Below are 15,134 nucleotides of genomic sequence, written 5' to 3'. Positions count from 1 at the left end.
CTTTTTTTTTTCTTTTTTTTTTTTTTTTTTTTTACATAAGGTAATTATGAAGCTTCTTTGGCTGGTAATTTTCTTCTTTATTTTTGAAAATCAATGTTCATATCACCTCTCAGGGGGCACATTTTCACGGGGCAAGGACAGATGATTTTTTTAATGGGTTCTGTGCAGCAAGTGTGGCACAGCTTATTATTATTCTCTCATAGGGTGCATCGAAAAGTAACACTTAATAAAAAGGACCACAGGAAGCCAACATCAAGTGGTATCTTTTATTAAATACGAAGCATCTGTGGCTTACACAATTTGGGAAAAATGAAACTCAGTCTTATCTTTTGTCTATTTCTTTAAATCCATCAGGGAAGAAATTATAAAGCTGCTTAGGGTCCGCAATACAGATAGACATTCAGATCCACCATGGGCACTTGAGCATTGCAGTGCAGGACATTGCAGCATCTAAGGTGCCAGCCTTCCTAGAAGCAGTCATCCAGTTGGGGGTGTCCAGGATTCATATGTAAAACAGGGAGATTGAGTGTACCTGGATAAAACAGCCCTATTTGGGACTGTAGGCACTTTCTGTGGGAGCTCCAGGCACCTTTTAAGATGGAATCCACAGTTCTGCTGGCCTCTGACACATAAGCCAAGATTTTTTCAAATAAAAAACATTAAGTGTGGTTCCAGCTCCAGACACATAAAAATGTAGGTGAACCTGCAACGTCCACCTTGCGAACAAGATCTTTAATCTGCACGGTGGGGATACAGGTAATGCATATGGAGATCTGTTCGGTTCAGCAAATGTGACTTTAGCTTCAGTGAGGTGAACAGGTCTCTGTATTTCAATGAAGCGTGATTTACTTCTAAGGTGAAAGCAGTTGCTCACTTGTAGATGTCCAGTGCCATTTGGGCAGCTCTGAGGCATCCTGCCTGATCTCCAGATGCCCTTCCAGGGTGTGTGTGACACTAATCAATCCTGTGTGATACCTGCCTGTGCCTTGCAGCTGTCTCAGGTGCTCACTCCAGAGCAGCTCTGATGGCACAAAACATGGGCAAATGACTCAAGTTCTCTGTCATAGGAGCTCAAACAGTCAGAGGATAAGTCGGTTGCCTAGTGCTAGATAGTCACCTAGCATCTTTTTAGGAATGATGGGAAATCCCACTGGGCCTCCAAATGTTGTGCCAAAGGCTTCAGTCCTTTGTGATGTCCACTACGCGCACACAGACATTTCAGATGCTCTAAGGCATGTCATATGGCACAAGGATTTTATGTTTTAGCAGCTGAACTCTGATCCTGGTTTATATCCTGTAGGCTGACGTGGCTGAAACCTAAATCTAGGGGTCTGGATTTAAATCTGAATCCCACCTTCTGCAAAAGCTGGCTGACAGGAGCGCCAGTGCTGATCTCTTCTGAATGGACTGTGTAATTTCCTGGTCCCCCATCACTTCTGTTCGACTGCTCTCTCTGCTCCTCCCAATGCAGGTTATTGCTCTGGGAGGCAATTTTTTTTCCATTTTAAAAAGCTAGAGTGCTGTTTTCTCTGTTCCCCTGTTCTCCATCCTCTGCAGATGCAGAGAGCTAACTGCAGGCTGCAGTAAGCAGCAAGTAATAGTTTCCATTGCTTTAGAGCTTGGATAGGTTATACATTGCAGTAAAATACGTGCTGACACTTCACATGGGAGGCGGACGTTGGTAGCTTGGGTTTTCCTCTCTGTTGAGGTACCAGGACAGCTGGGAGCAGAGGGACCAGCTGGCTCTGCCACTCTTTTCTATTATTGCAAGAAATTCTCTGCTGTAATGGTGATGTGGTCCGTTGAACATGTGGCTTGGTGGACTTCCACCTTTCCCACTCAACCCTCCAAAAGAGACCAGAAGGGTAACTTCTGCTCTTGGAACTGCTATTTCAGCGTCTTTGTGGACTAGGCTGGAAAAAAAAAGGGTCTTTGAAAGCATCTGGGGCACATTTTGAGACTTAATTTTCAAAATGAAGGCTAGGATGTAATGTAATCAGGTCAGCCCAGGGGTGAGGTATGCAACTGAGAGGTATTACAAACCGCGCTGTTTCAGTTGATTGCAAGACAAATCAGGACATTTTAGCAACTCATAACTGTCTTCAGGAGTTTCAGACATTTTGTAAAGAGAAAAACTTCTGCTTGGAACCACTAGCTCAGTGAGCCTGAAATACTTCATTCAGAGCATCTCAGATTTAGCACAGTTCCTCTGGAGCCAAACCAGGTTTCTGCCTATCCCAGAGCTATAGATCCTGGGATCATCAAAGTCAGCATCTTGGCATCCCACCAACAGATCTGCTGTGGGCAGGAGAACACTGAAACCCCCTGCAACTGCTCTCATAAATCAATTTTTAGTCAAACTGACAAGAGTGTCATTTTCACAGAACAGTTGCAGGCTCTGGGGAATTTCTCCTTCATAGGAAATTTTTATAAGAGTTGGTTTTAATCTGATTTGAATTAAGATCATATGTCAAAACTTCCTTGTGCACTGAAACTTCTGTTTTATTGGCCGTTCTGAGACAGGAAATCACAGACTGGAAAAGTCTGATTATAACTGAAATTAATGATATCTTTGCTTTTACCAAGCCATGTCTGCAGTTACCAAGCACTTAGAACCAATATGGATACACTCATTGATACTGGATAATTCCCTCCTGTTTGTCTTATTAAATCACCCAGAGTCAGCTGAAGGTATATGAAAGGAATTGGTTCAGTCTCGGTGGCTCATCTAAAACCATGTATTGAAGAAAAAGTGACCGAATATGCTTTTCATGAATTTTATTAAAAGTAATAAATAAGCAGGAATCAATTTAAAGAGGACACAGTAGTTAAGCCTTATACAAATTCTTCCCAGTCAGTTAGGACTTAATCAGTGCAAATATCAAATTACGGTCAAAATAAAATCGTGTAAAAATTTAGCAGCACCACTAGCAGTAAATCCTCAGATTAGTCAAAACCATCAAATGAAGACTGCAAATAATCACTCCTAAATCCAAAATGAAGAAGTTCAGGGAGGTAACCACTCATTCAGTTCCAAAACACGATCGAGTACAGCCGTGGCATAAATCTTTAGCTGGGTAAATATTTTAGCATAAAAAGCAAATGAGCATAAATCTACATTACAATCTCAGAATCCAATTAATGTTTTCTTCTTGGAAGTTCATCATCAAGTACAGATGCTAATCAACACACCCTTTCTCTGCTCTCTCCCAGGGAATATAAATGTTACAAGGTATTTTGATAAGCACATATTTCAGTAGTTTTTTCACTGATCCACCACGGACAAAACCGTAGGAAAACCACAATCTTCAATTGGAAGAGAAGGCGTTCTAGTTTACTACGGAAATATTCCCCAGTGCTTTCCTATGTGGCTCCAAGGATTCCAAAGGATTCCCCAAAAACCAGAGTTAAATAATTAATATAAAAAGATAATACAAAAATGTATAAGATTAACATAAAAAGATATTCAAACATTTCAGCTTTTGTAGTCTTTGGCCCTACTTGCTATGGGGAACTGCCATTGCAGTTAGACATATTTCTGATCATTTTCTGGACTGAAAAAATGTGTCTTTAGATTGCTTTTGTTTCTATTTCAGGCTGAAGAATCAGTACTGTAATTTCTATCTATTTTGGGAGGGAAGGTTGCAAAGTGATAGTTCATGCCTGGAAAGGTACATGAGGGCCCACAGGATGGTTCATCACACCACAGGATGTCACACAGGTACACCAGGGCTCACAGGATGTCTGTAGTGTGCTTTAGTCTATGGTGGATAGTTCTTCCGTACCCACTTTGCAATAACTTCCTTGGTCCTCAGTGAAATAGGGATGTCACATACCTGAAACGGGATCTGATGTCAATATAGCGACGATGCTGCAGTCTGTAGCTAATTACAGAAGTGCTTTTTGAAGCCACCCGTCTCTTTCACATCTCCTGATTTTGACTTTCTTCCACAAACAAAGCAAACACATCAGGTGAATCTTGGAGAAAGGAATCTAAAATGTGGATTTGAAGTTTCACTTCAGCTTCTGGAGCTGGTGTCTAAACAGCACTTCACCATCTGGTGGTCCAGCACAGCATTCGAGCAGCCCCTCTGGAGAGCAGCCCAATAAACCTTCCCCCCCCTTTTTACCCCTATGAAACATCTGTGTACACCTCAGAGTAAATCTGAATAGATTTAATGACAGCTGTCAAATCAGCTCCTTCGTAAGTGAGAATTAGGGTGAGCTGGCTAGCTGCTTGAAGGTTAAAAAGACATTTCTTACACTTGAAGGTCTCAACATTTTCTGCCTTCTAGAACCACAGCACAAGTTTAAAATGCTAATTAAACTACAGCCATTGAAGTTTATATAAATCTGTATTTGTATAAAGACCATTTTTCAGTTATCCTAAAGAGTCTGTTATAGATTAGATTATTTTCTCTTCCCTCTTAATCTCTTTTTTCTACATGTTTTGCAATTTCTCAAAGGGAGGGATTTTTGGTATCCAACTTAATTTGATTTCAGTGTTTACACTTTAGATGCTTAGCTCCTGCTTGGTGAAATCCACAACCCTGAGGCCTGGCTACTGATGCCTGCAGAGAAATTGCAGTTTTATACTATAAGTGCTACTAACAGAGGTGAAATGATATGCCAGAAGCAGGGATGTACATCCAAAGCTTCCTCTCTCCCAAATTCATGTTTTTCATTGCTATCGTATCATTTCTGTGAGCACAGCTGGCCCAGATTGGGTTTAGCTACCCTGACTTTATAGTACATAGTTTTTAATTATGGAATGAATGCTGCAATCAGGAATATAAATAAGTTCTGCAGGTAGAGACCAGCCCTTTCTCCTCTCTTTACATGACTGTGTGCCCTAATCACTGGACACAGATCATTTTTGTTTGCTTTCCTGGGAATCCCCAGAATTCCTAATCCTGGTATTTCTAGTTGCATGATGGCCGGCTAACAACAGGTGGGGTCAGTGGGGGTTCCTTCATCAAGCCACCTTTAACTTCTCCTCTTTCCAGTTTGGTAGTGGAAGTGAGTGATGTGACTAACCCGCTCTGTGGGCTGAGTATTTCAAACTTCTCTGCTTTAAGAGGTGGGCCACTGTGGAGAAGGGGCAAACAGTACCCCCTCATTCTGCCCAGGAACATTTAGGAGGGGGTTTTCAGCTCTGAGTTGTGAATGACAGGAGAATTCACATACCTAAGTTCTGGAGTGCATCAAAAATTTCTGACTTATTCCAGAGTTTATCAGGTTTTCCCTGCTCACCATGAACAATTTTTGGAGCACCTCCAACCTAACGTGCTCTCTGTGCACATGCTTTGCCATACAGCTCAGGCTCAGGGACCTGAAAATGCAAAATTGGTAACTTAAAGGCACCAAAGTCTTTTGCTGGATCTGGCTGAAGGTGGCTATGAATGAAAAGCTGGAAAGAAAAATTTACCAAAGCATCAACATTGACGTGACCATAGAAAGCAATATAAGCAATATTCAAACTCTTGTATGACCTTATATTTTAAGTGAAAAATAATTTTAAAGAAACTGAAGCAGCTCTAGTGTGAGTTTGTGTCATGTCCTGGTGCACTACTCAAAATTGAAGTGAATTTTTCTTTTTGTGGTATATTTCAGTCATGTTTTCCCACACCTAGAGTTCAGCTGAAACTGCCTAAACACACAATCCTTGACAAAAATTACTTGAATTGAGGACAGAATGACTTGTTTCAGGTGGGAAAATTTATACAGCTATGCTGTCACAACAGAAGGGTACCCTAAATGCAAAGTGTACCATCTCTGTGAATAATATAGACAAAGGAAAAAAACTTAGCCCTGCCATGCCAACTTAGATGAATGACATCTTGCGCTGTCCAGATGTTCATTTAAATGCATCTGATTGTTTGTTCCCAACTTTTTAAAAAGCATCAGTAGTCATAGGGCATTTACCCGAAAGGTTAAGATGTATCTTAACAGTGAACCGCAAAGACTTATCTAGAAAAGATTTCTGCTGGAAAATGACAAGAAAAAGTAACAGTCTTAGAGGTGTGAGGCAGACCTTTCTGACTGCAAACATTTCTTAATTTAGCTGGACTTTCCTTTCAGGCTTGATTTGCAGTACTTATCAAATCACAACTATCAGTCCTCAGTGCCAGGGTGCTATTCTAGAATTACAGTGATCTGAATCAGAAGCCAGATGGGATAGATACCTCTGCAAAGCTGGGAGATGTGGAAATGCTTTGCTGAAGACCAGACTCTTCCCTGTCACGTGAGCTGGAGCATGTGCTAGCACAGATGGGCAGAGCGGCCACTGCAATGCCTTCAGCTTCCACAGAAGATTCTCTTCACTGCCAAGTGTTGCCTAACAGTTCCTAGTTTTTAGCAATGCACCAGGACCTGTCACAAACCCACACCAGAGCTGCTTCAGGTCACCTCTCCACTATGTTGTCCCTGCCATGATCTGTCACCAAAGTGAAGCCCCAACTCACTGGGCAATTACGGGTCCTCAGAAGAGCTGCGGTTCCCAGTGGCAGACACTTACTGAGCTGCTGTTCCTTATTCTTCAGCCAAACTGGGACACATCCAGAAGACATTCCTGCTGTTGGGCTTGCTTCAGGTGGTAAGGAGGTACTGTCAATCCTTCTGGGTGATATTTGACACCCAAGAGGCTCATAACCATGCCATTTCTTTCTCTTGCCATGATGCAACAGAGGCTTAATGGTGATGCAGCTACCAGCTGAACAAGGACATAGATTCAAAAACCTGGATTACCACAGGCTCTTAAATAAACATGTTTTTTCTGACTATATGGCAAAGCAGTTTATATTTGTCAGATTTAATTGAGAGACTGGTGAAACCTGTTAGCATAGCAATGGCTCCAGGTACAATCTGAATAGAAGGCATGAATTTGGAGCATTTTTACTGCAACATTTAATGAACAGATTGTCCTAGGTTTTAAAATGTTATTAATTAAGGACCTCAATTACCAGTAAGTACTGTATGTCTTGCTATTATAACCATTGCCTGTAAATGGTATCATTGCCAAGAGTCATGTTCCATGCCATACTGAATCATAATATTTAGGAATAGAAACAAAACTAAATGGTGCAACCTTCTCCCTAAGTTAGAAAGGAAACACAATTATTACATCAATGATAGGAACAAGAAAGGACTGCCAGTCAGGGTTCTTTTGAAAGTATTGCTACAAGAAAAGATATTATAATATGAAGCCATTAATAGCTATTAGAAAATTCCATCATGATTTCAGTCAACTTTATAGTAACACTTCGGCGTATTTTTCTGCAGAAAGAGAGGTAGAAAATGTTCATTTGGTATTGCTCAGTCATTTTAAGGTACTGTTCTCTTACAACAGTATTTAGCTCTCAGCTACACAAGTATGAGGAAGCGTCTCGCCTTTAAATTGTCTTTAAGTGAGTTTCCTGTGAAGATAAAACAGAAAGGAAGCTATAAAATCCAATCTTGATAATGGATTGCTAGACTAGTCGTTCCCCGATGAATTTTGCAGACACCATGATGTTGGCTATCATTTGGACAGTTACCGTCTGACTGCTGGTTAGAGGTATATATATTTTGTTACACCAGAGAATAGTTACAGAAGTTAATAACAGAACTAGATTAACACTTAACCTTTGTACTGAAGTGGAAAACAGTTTTAAAAGTTCGGAACATACCCTGAGTTGGCTTATGTATCCTTATATCAGTCAAAGACAAGAGAAGATAATTATACAGATGAGGAAGCCAGTGTTGGTTAATATGTAAACCAAAGTACTTAGATTCTACCTGTGCTGTACAGAATTTCATATTAAAAAGCATCAGGTGGCCTGTAGACATATATAAATTACTGCTGGTCTGCAAACCTGGCTTTGTAGCGTTCCTGTGTCTCATACCTATAATAGCTGCTGTGTGTTCCTTGTGAAATAGTGACCACAATAATGAGAAGCAACACTGTGACCACATTATTTCACTGGTCTAGGTGCAGTACCAAAAAAGGTGAATTTTTTTTTTTTAATTTACCTTGATTATGGAGTAACTTAGGAAGGTTTCCACACAAGGAGTCTTTGTGAAACACAGTGGAGGCTCTAAATCAGAAAAAAATATCAGTAGAAAAGATCAGGGAAAAAAACACAAAAATAATATTAATAAATTGCAAGGTCTTGATGGTATTAACCCAAGAGCTCTCAAAACGTGGAACACTTGAATGGATGCACAACCTTAAGCTTATAATTGCTTCTGAATTACAGTACCAGGCTACTATGGCACCACTTTTGGAAACGATTCCAGGTTAGATGCAACGAAATACCGAGCAATAAGCCTATGTGAGGAAGAGAATTACATGGATACATCCTAATTACTTGGGAAGAATCAACACAGATTTTGTAAAGGCAAGTCCCATCTGACAGAGTTACTACATTATGCTGGAAAAAAAGAAGATGGACAAAGAAGATCTGATTGCCGTATGTACTTTGTTTTCTAAAAGCATTTTGACAAGATTCCTCAACAAAAGCTCTTAAAGAAGGGATCATGCCCCCATATTGATAAAGAGAAAGGGGAATAAGTGCTCAGGATTCAAGCTGAAGGAAGTAATCAGTGAAGGAAGTTATTCAGGATAAAAAATATAAGGCTAGAGGTAAGGTATAAAGATAATAAAGAACTGCAGAAGGCCCTGATGACAGACATGACATAGATGATAAAATAGCAGATGAAACTCAATACACATAAATCATGATCAAAGCTGTAGGACAGCTTCTGTGCAAGGAGTAACTTGAATAGATACAGACTGTTCAGTCTGGAAAAGAGGAAACTGATGGGGTACCTATGATATAGGTCTATAAAACCTCTGATGTCCTAGGGCAGGGGTGTAGGAAACAATTCCAGTGTAAGAACTAGACAGCCTCCAAGTAAGCCAGCAGGAGGAAAATTCAAAACAGTGAAAAGGAAGCTACTCTCCAGGTAACACATGGTTAATCCAAAGATTACAGCAAAATGCTGAGGGTACTATCTTACAGGTCTTTGAAGAGTTACCAATTGAAGTTATGGGAGAAGATCCCACAGAATGGTCTGAAATACAATGACCCCACACACACTCCTTCTGACACTCCCTGGGCCACAGATTCCTGCAGAGTGGAAAGATTCACTGCAAAAGTCTCATGACATGAAATGCTCCATCTTATTCTTGGCCAAGGTGTCTTTTCTTAGTCACTGTTTAGTTTTTATAAAGCAGAATCGTTTAGGTTGGAAAAGACCCTTGGGATCATCGAGTCAAAGTAAACAAGCAGGAATGAGAGGAAGAAGTAAAGCAGCAGTAAGTAGGTCTGGAGTGGGGACTCTTCCCTCAGCCTGGCAATTGCGTGTCGTGGATGGAAATATTTGACATGGTTATGATTCAGCAGCAATTTGAAATTTATTTATAGTGTGAGGTAAATCAAGAGGTTAAATTTTAGCAGCACTTAATCATTAACTGATTAAAGAATTTACGAGATGATTTAACAAAACAATTGAACATCTACTTAATTACAGATTTGAAAATGACAAGATTCACACTAACTTACTATAAGTTATGCCATATCAATACATATGCATATGAGCACAAACACACACCGCTCGAGGGGTCACACACACGCACACATGAGTCTTTACCAGCTAGGACCAAAGATCCCTTTGCAGCAGGCGACTCCAGTGAGCCAACAGGTGCCCCTTTCACTCCTTACTTGTGCCTAGACAAATGGACAGAAAGTATTTGGATCCAGTAATGTATAAGAACACCCACACTCATAAGACCTAATGTGTATATTAGGGACACAGGGATAGAGAGGTGGATGAAGGAAAGGCTAGCCTATACTTAAAATTTCCCTCTTCCTGAGTTTGGAGTAAAGACTCATAATGCATCGGCATTGCTCAGTGGGCAGTAACTGAGACTTGAGAGGGTTGACTTGCCCTGGCCTTTTAATTCTCGAGATTTCTGCCTGAGCGGTGTCCCAGCTCAGGGGAGATGCTGGTCACAGCCTGTTGCAATCCAGAAGAGCTCCAAGGGTCTTTCTAGAATCACTACTTATAGGGTCCAAGATAATTGACTCTCGTCAGATATTTTTCCACTCCAGCCCAACTTGGACAATGGGATATTCTGGTACTTTCCACCAGTTGCACAAGCCCAGAACTTGTTAGATCCTGAAGTTCTGGTATCACCCCCTTCTTTGGCCCACGATCCATATCTTGCTAGGAGTGATCGATTACCATTATTGTTTCCAAGTGATAGGAGTCACAGGCGCCAGGTGCACTAGGGGCTTGCCATAACATTCTGGTCTGTCACTGTTCGCTTTCTTGCTTTCTTTTATGTTGAACTGTTATATGTCCCAGGTGTTAGTGCGTTGACGTAATGTTCTGGTCCATTGCACTGTTACGTGGCCCATGTTGGGGGTGGGAATCGTGCCAAACACCACGTGGCCTAAAGCAGAGGGGTAGTTGCACCACCACATTGCTATCCTGGGCAAGGTGTTGGGGAGGCAGGGAGGCGGACTAAACCCGGGCAACGCCAGGGACTATCTGTCTCTGGAGGTAATGACTAGCCTGCATCATGCCATGTGATGTGCAGGAGTAATGAGTGATTTGAAAGCATATGTAATAGCAATAAATAAAGGTGCAGATAAGTAGCTACAATGACATATTAATATGCTAAAATAATTCCAGAATTGCAAGCTATTATACTGTTGCACCAGCATTTGGTGTATTAGCATTTTGTTGAGCTCGGAATTTGTTTCCAGTAAGTCCAATATTTTAAAGCTCTCTGTGTTTCTGTTTTGCAACTAAGAACATAGAATCATAGAATCATAGAATTGCCTAGGTTGGAAGGGACCTTTCAGATCATCTAGTCCAACCATCAACCTAACTCTGACAAAAACCATCACTGAACTGTATCTCTAAGCACTATGTCTACCCGTCTTTTAAATACCTCCAGGGATGGTGACTCAACCACTTCCCTGGGCAGCCTGTTCCAATGCTTAATAACCCTTTCAGTGAAGAAATTCTTCCTAATATCCAGTCTAAACCTCCTCTGGTGCAACTTGAGGCCATTTCCTCTTGTCTTATCACCTGTTGTTTGGGAGAAGCGACTGACCCCTACCTCTCTACACGCTCCTTTCAGATAGCTGTAGAGAGTGATAAGGTCTCCCCTTCAGCCTCCTTTTCTCCAGGCTAAACAAACCCAGCTCCCTCAGACGGTCCTCATAAGACTTGTGCTCCAGACTCCTCACCAGCTTCGTTGCCCTTCTCTGGACCCGCTCCAGCACCTCAATGTCTTTTTTGTGGTGAGGGGCCCAAAATTGGACACAGTACTCGAGGCAGGGCCTCACCAGTGCTGAGTACAGGGGGCCGTTCACTTCCCTAGTCCTGCTGGCCACACTGTTCCTGATACAGGCCAGGATGCTGTTGGCGTTCTTTGCACCACATGGTGTCGTTTCATGTCTAATAACTGACATAAACTGGAATGAAGAGTGACATTTTCATTTGAAATTAACAAAAATCAAGATCTTTTAATGGGTAAAAGAGAAACCGCAGCCCCCTCGTAGACAACAATCACCTTCAGAAAACCCTTGGTAAAGATATAGCAAAGCTTAAAGACATTTACTATACAATAATACATTTTTATTAGATTTTCCCAACTAATTTTAGTCATCAGAGACAAGAAATATAATGTTGCTCCCATCAACTGCTCCTTTTTGCAAAAATGACCAATCTAGAAAGTATATACTGGAAATCCCTTTCACCCAGTTCTATCTGAGAAGAGAGAGGACAGCAAAAATCTTTGGGATTATCTATTAAACTCTTTGTTCCTTAATAGTGTATCTTCTACTGGTTTATCTGGTTTTGTTTGCAGTGATGCCAAGAATGACTTTTTCACTTTTTTTGGTGAAAAGCCAGACCAAAGACGAAGAGATTTTATGACCTAGGTTTTCGCAGTCATCGAGACTAAATCTTCTGATGCTCAAGGGCAGAGTAAAAGCCACAACAGCTCCCTGTTGTGACTGCCTGAATCCACCTAACACTCATTTCCACAAAACAATGATTGTCACAGACAGGCTCTTCTGGTCTTTTCCTTTAAGTCTGGTAGAACCATTCAGTGGCTGTTTTAAACACGTCTCCTGCTTGCTTAAGCATACTGCCTTTTGTGTGTTAGTATCTATTTCACGTGCTTTTCACTAGGTCTCTCTTTTCATCACTGAAGAAGTGGTACCTTGGTACCTTATTATGTCCTTATCTAAAAGTGTCTTCTAGCTCTTGAAATATTCATCATACACTTGTGTAGTTCATCATCTGCTCCTTTTGCCTATCTATTCTGTGACCTTCTTTACCCAGTCATATTTAGACTTTTGAAACATCTTCCTAAGTGAGTGCTTTGCCTGCAAATGCAACTAAAATTAGGATTTGAATCCTAATATGAAATGATGGCTCAACAAGAAGAAGAGGAAGTGCTAGAGTTACAAATAAATACAGCAGTATTTAATTCATCTACTAATCAGTTCCTTATGATTTTAAAAGACCTAAAACAGTCTGGCACTGAGCGACAGATGTTCAACCACTGCATGCGGGATCTGAAGACATTGCAGCTGCACTGTGGAAGAAAATGGTATGTGGGCTCTCCCCAGATGCAAATATAATGTAAATGCAAATTTATACAGTCAGAGGCTATGTGCAAACTTTCATATGCAATCTTATTTGCTGCAATTCCAATCAGTGTGATTCTGTTGGATGAAAACCATGAACACTGGAACCATTAATCATATAGAAAAAAGGGTCACCAACACATCTGACCTCCACAGCACCAACGAATATGAAATGTGAAGGCAGTAATTCTAAATGCTGCAGGATTGCTGATTGCAGAGCCTTCATGCCTCATAGTAATCCTGAGATATGCCATTTATTCTGTCATATCTGATAAGGCCTCTGGCACCTGGTTTTAAGTTCCCTCCCTTCCCCCATTTGACTTCTGTCTGACCAGATCTGTTATCAAAGACTCTCGTAACACCCCATGATTAAATTTTACATATGTAAAAAATTACTGATTTCTCAGATACCTACTGATTTAGACAGCTTGTGGCTTTTGTCAACTATATTGCATAGATATGTGATCTGTGTCATTGTGATGAAACTTGTAGCATGACATGAAATTTTTCTCATGGTGTGCAGATAAACCCCAGATTGGAAAGTGCATGAATTCAAAAAGCCTTAATAAAATGGGACCCAACGATTTGCTATTGACTGTTTTATTGATCACTTCTGCTCCAGTGATTTAGCTATATAGTGAAGTTAATTATTTTCTTGTAAAGAAGTTAATTATTTTCTTGTAGCACTTACAATGCTAATGAAATATGGACTGCTTGCAAGCAAATTGGTTTCGTGCACTAAAGTGATAGCACAATCGACAGATGCCAGACTGTCTAACCATCGGTCCTACAGAACATCAGCCTAACTTCAGTAAAAGATCATGTGAATGCTGTTTTTCTCGCTATAAGCTATTTTATGCTAAGACAATAATCTTGAAGTAAGACTGACAGGTTGGACACTGTCACACTGAGCACTGGTGACTTTCAAGTTGACTCTGATTTTTATTCTTGCTTTGATAGTCCTGTTTTTTCTGTTTCATATTCTTGAAGGATAGGTGCTTCTGGGAGGCTTCCTAGAGAAATACTCTTGGGAAAAAATAACAAACTTAAGATACACCTGAAACTGAAAGGTATTATTATTGTAATTTAACTAAAAATTAGAAAGGTAAAATGGCATATGCTCTTCTAGGTTACCTATGTCTGTCATCTAATGATTGCCTCACTGCTTGGATGTCTCATCTATTTTAAAGAATTGTCAAGGAAGTTGTTTGTTTTCTTTGTGGAAAATTAAATTTGCAGTGATAAAGCCATTCAAAAAACCCAACTGGCTGGTCTCATTCTTGCTATAGTGTTTGCTGTAACTACTTGTCAAAACTGAGCAAGGCATCGTGGGTGACTGCAGGTATGCAACAGCAGGAACATCAAAGGCAAGCTCTTGTGGTTACTGTACTTTTTCAGAGGGCTTGAGGAATAATAATTAAACGATCTCAGCAAAACAAGGAAGCCTATTTTTTCCAAACAGATCTGTTCATTTCCATTTCAAAATATGAGACTCCTTACAGGGAGAATGTGACAGTCCTTATCATGAGAACGTGCTGAGCATCACCTTTCAGAAAGCAAGACTTCATTGAGATTTCTCAACCTGGGCTAAAATTTCTGGCAATCAATACCACTAGGAAAAATTTATTCTGGATAGAAACCAACAGGAAGGATGTCTGCATTTTTTTGTTATCTCCTAGTTAGAAGAAATATATTTTTTGCATAAACTTACTTAGCATGTCTAGTCTGCTGTGGCAGGGGGAGTGTTAACAGTGCAACCAAACCCAAAAAAACAAAGTCAATGAACTGAAAAAAAACCCCACATTAACTGCACAATAGCAAACACATTGTTTTGAGCTTCTGTGCCCGAAAAGTGGCTGACCTTAATCATTTAGCCAAGAAACATAGAAAGGGAAGGCATACTATGGATTTAAAGAAAATAAAAAATGTCAATGGGCTATTGAGGATCATGTGGACCATGCTAAGATCCATAAACTATCTGCAGCCCTTCATGCAGTTTTCCTCCGAATGCAATGGAGGTTGTACAATATTACATAATTTTAGAAATGTTTCAATTGTCTCTTGCTAAGAAGAAACAAAAAAGATTTCTGCTGTTGGCAAAAAGAAGGGGTGGCAGGTAGATATCATACAGGACTGACATCACTAAAATATTTATACTAGCTTCAAGCGACACAGTGTCAAAACAGCAAAATCATATTATTCTACTTCAAGAGTCATTTGAGTGCTGCAGCATCCTGAAAATATGCCAGGCATGGCAATTGGCCGCTCACTCTGCATTTTTTCTCGTAAAGTTTCTATGATTAACTGTAGGGGACATCGTGCTTTGAATAAGCCTTTTTAGATGGTGCAGGTGTTTACTAGCACAGGTTCTATGGTGTTGTGAGTCCCACCTTTGCCACCTGCCTAATGCAGCCCTGCTGCAGGGAAGGCAGGTCGCTGAAGGGAATCGTGCACCACTGGGCATTGCGCAGGGCAAGTGAA

The sequence above is a fragment of the Rissa tridactyla genome, chromosome 1, assembly GCF_028500815.1.
Source record: "Rissa tridactyla isolate bRisTri1 chromosome 1, bRisTri1.patW.cur.20221130, whole genome shotgun sequence".
In the NCBI taxonomy this organism is placed as follows: Eukaryota; Metazoa; Chordata; class Aves; order Charadriiformes; family Laridae; genus Rissa; species Rissa tridactyla.
Note: the sequence above shows the minus strand (reverse complement) of the source record.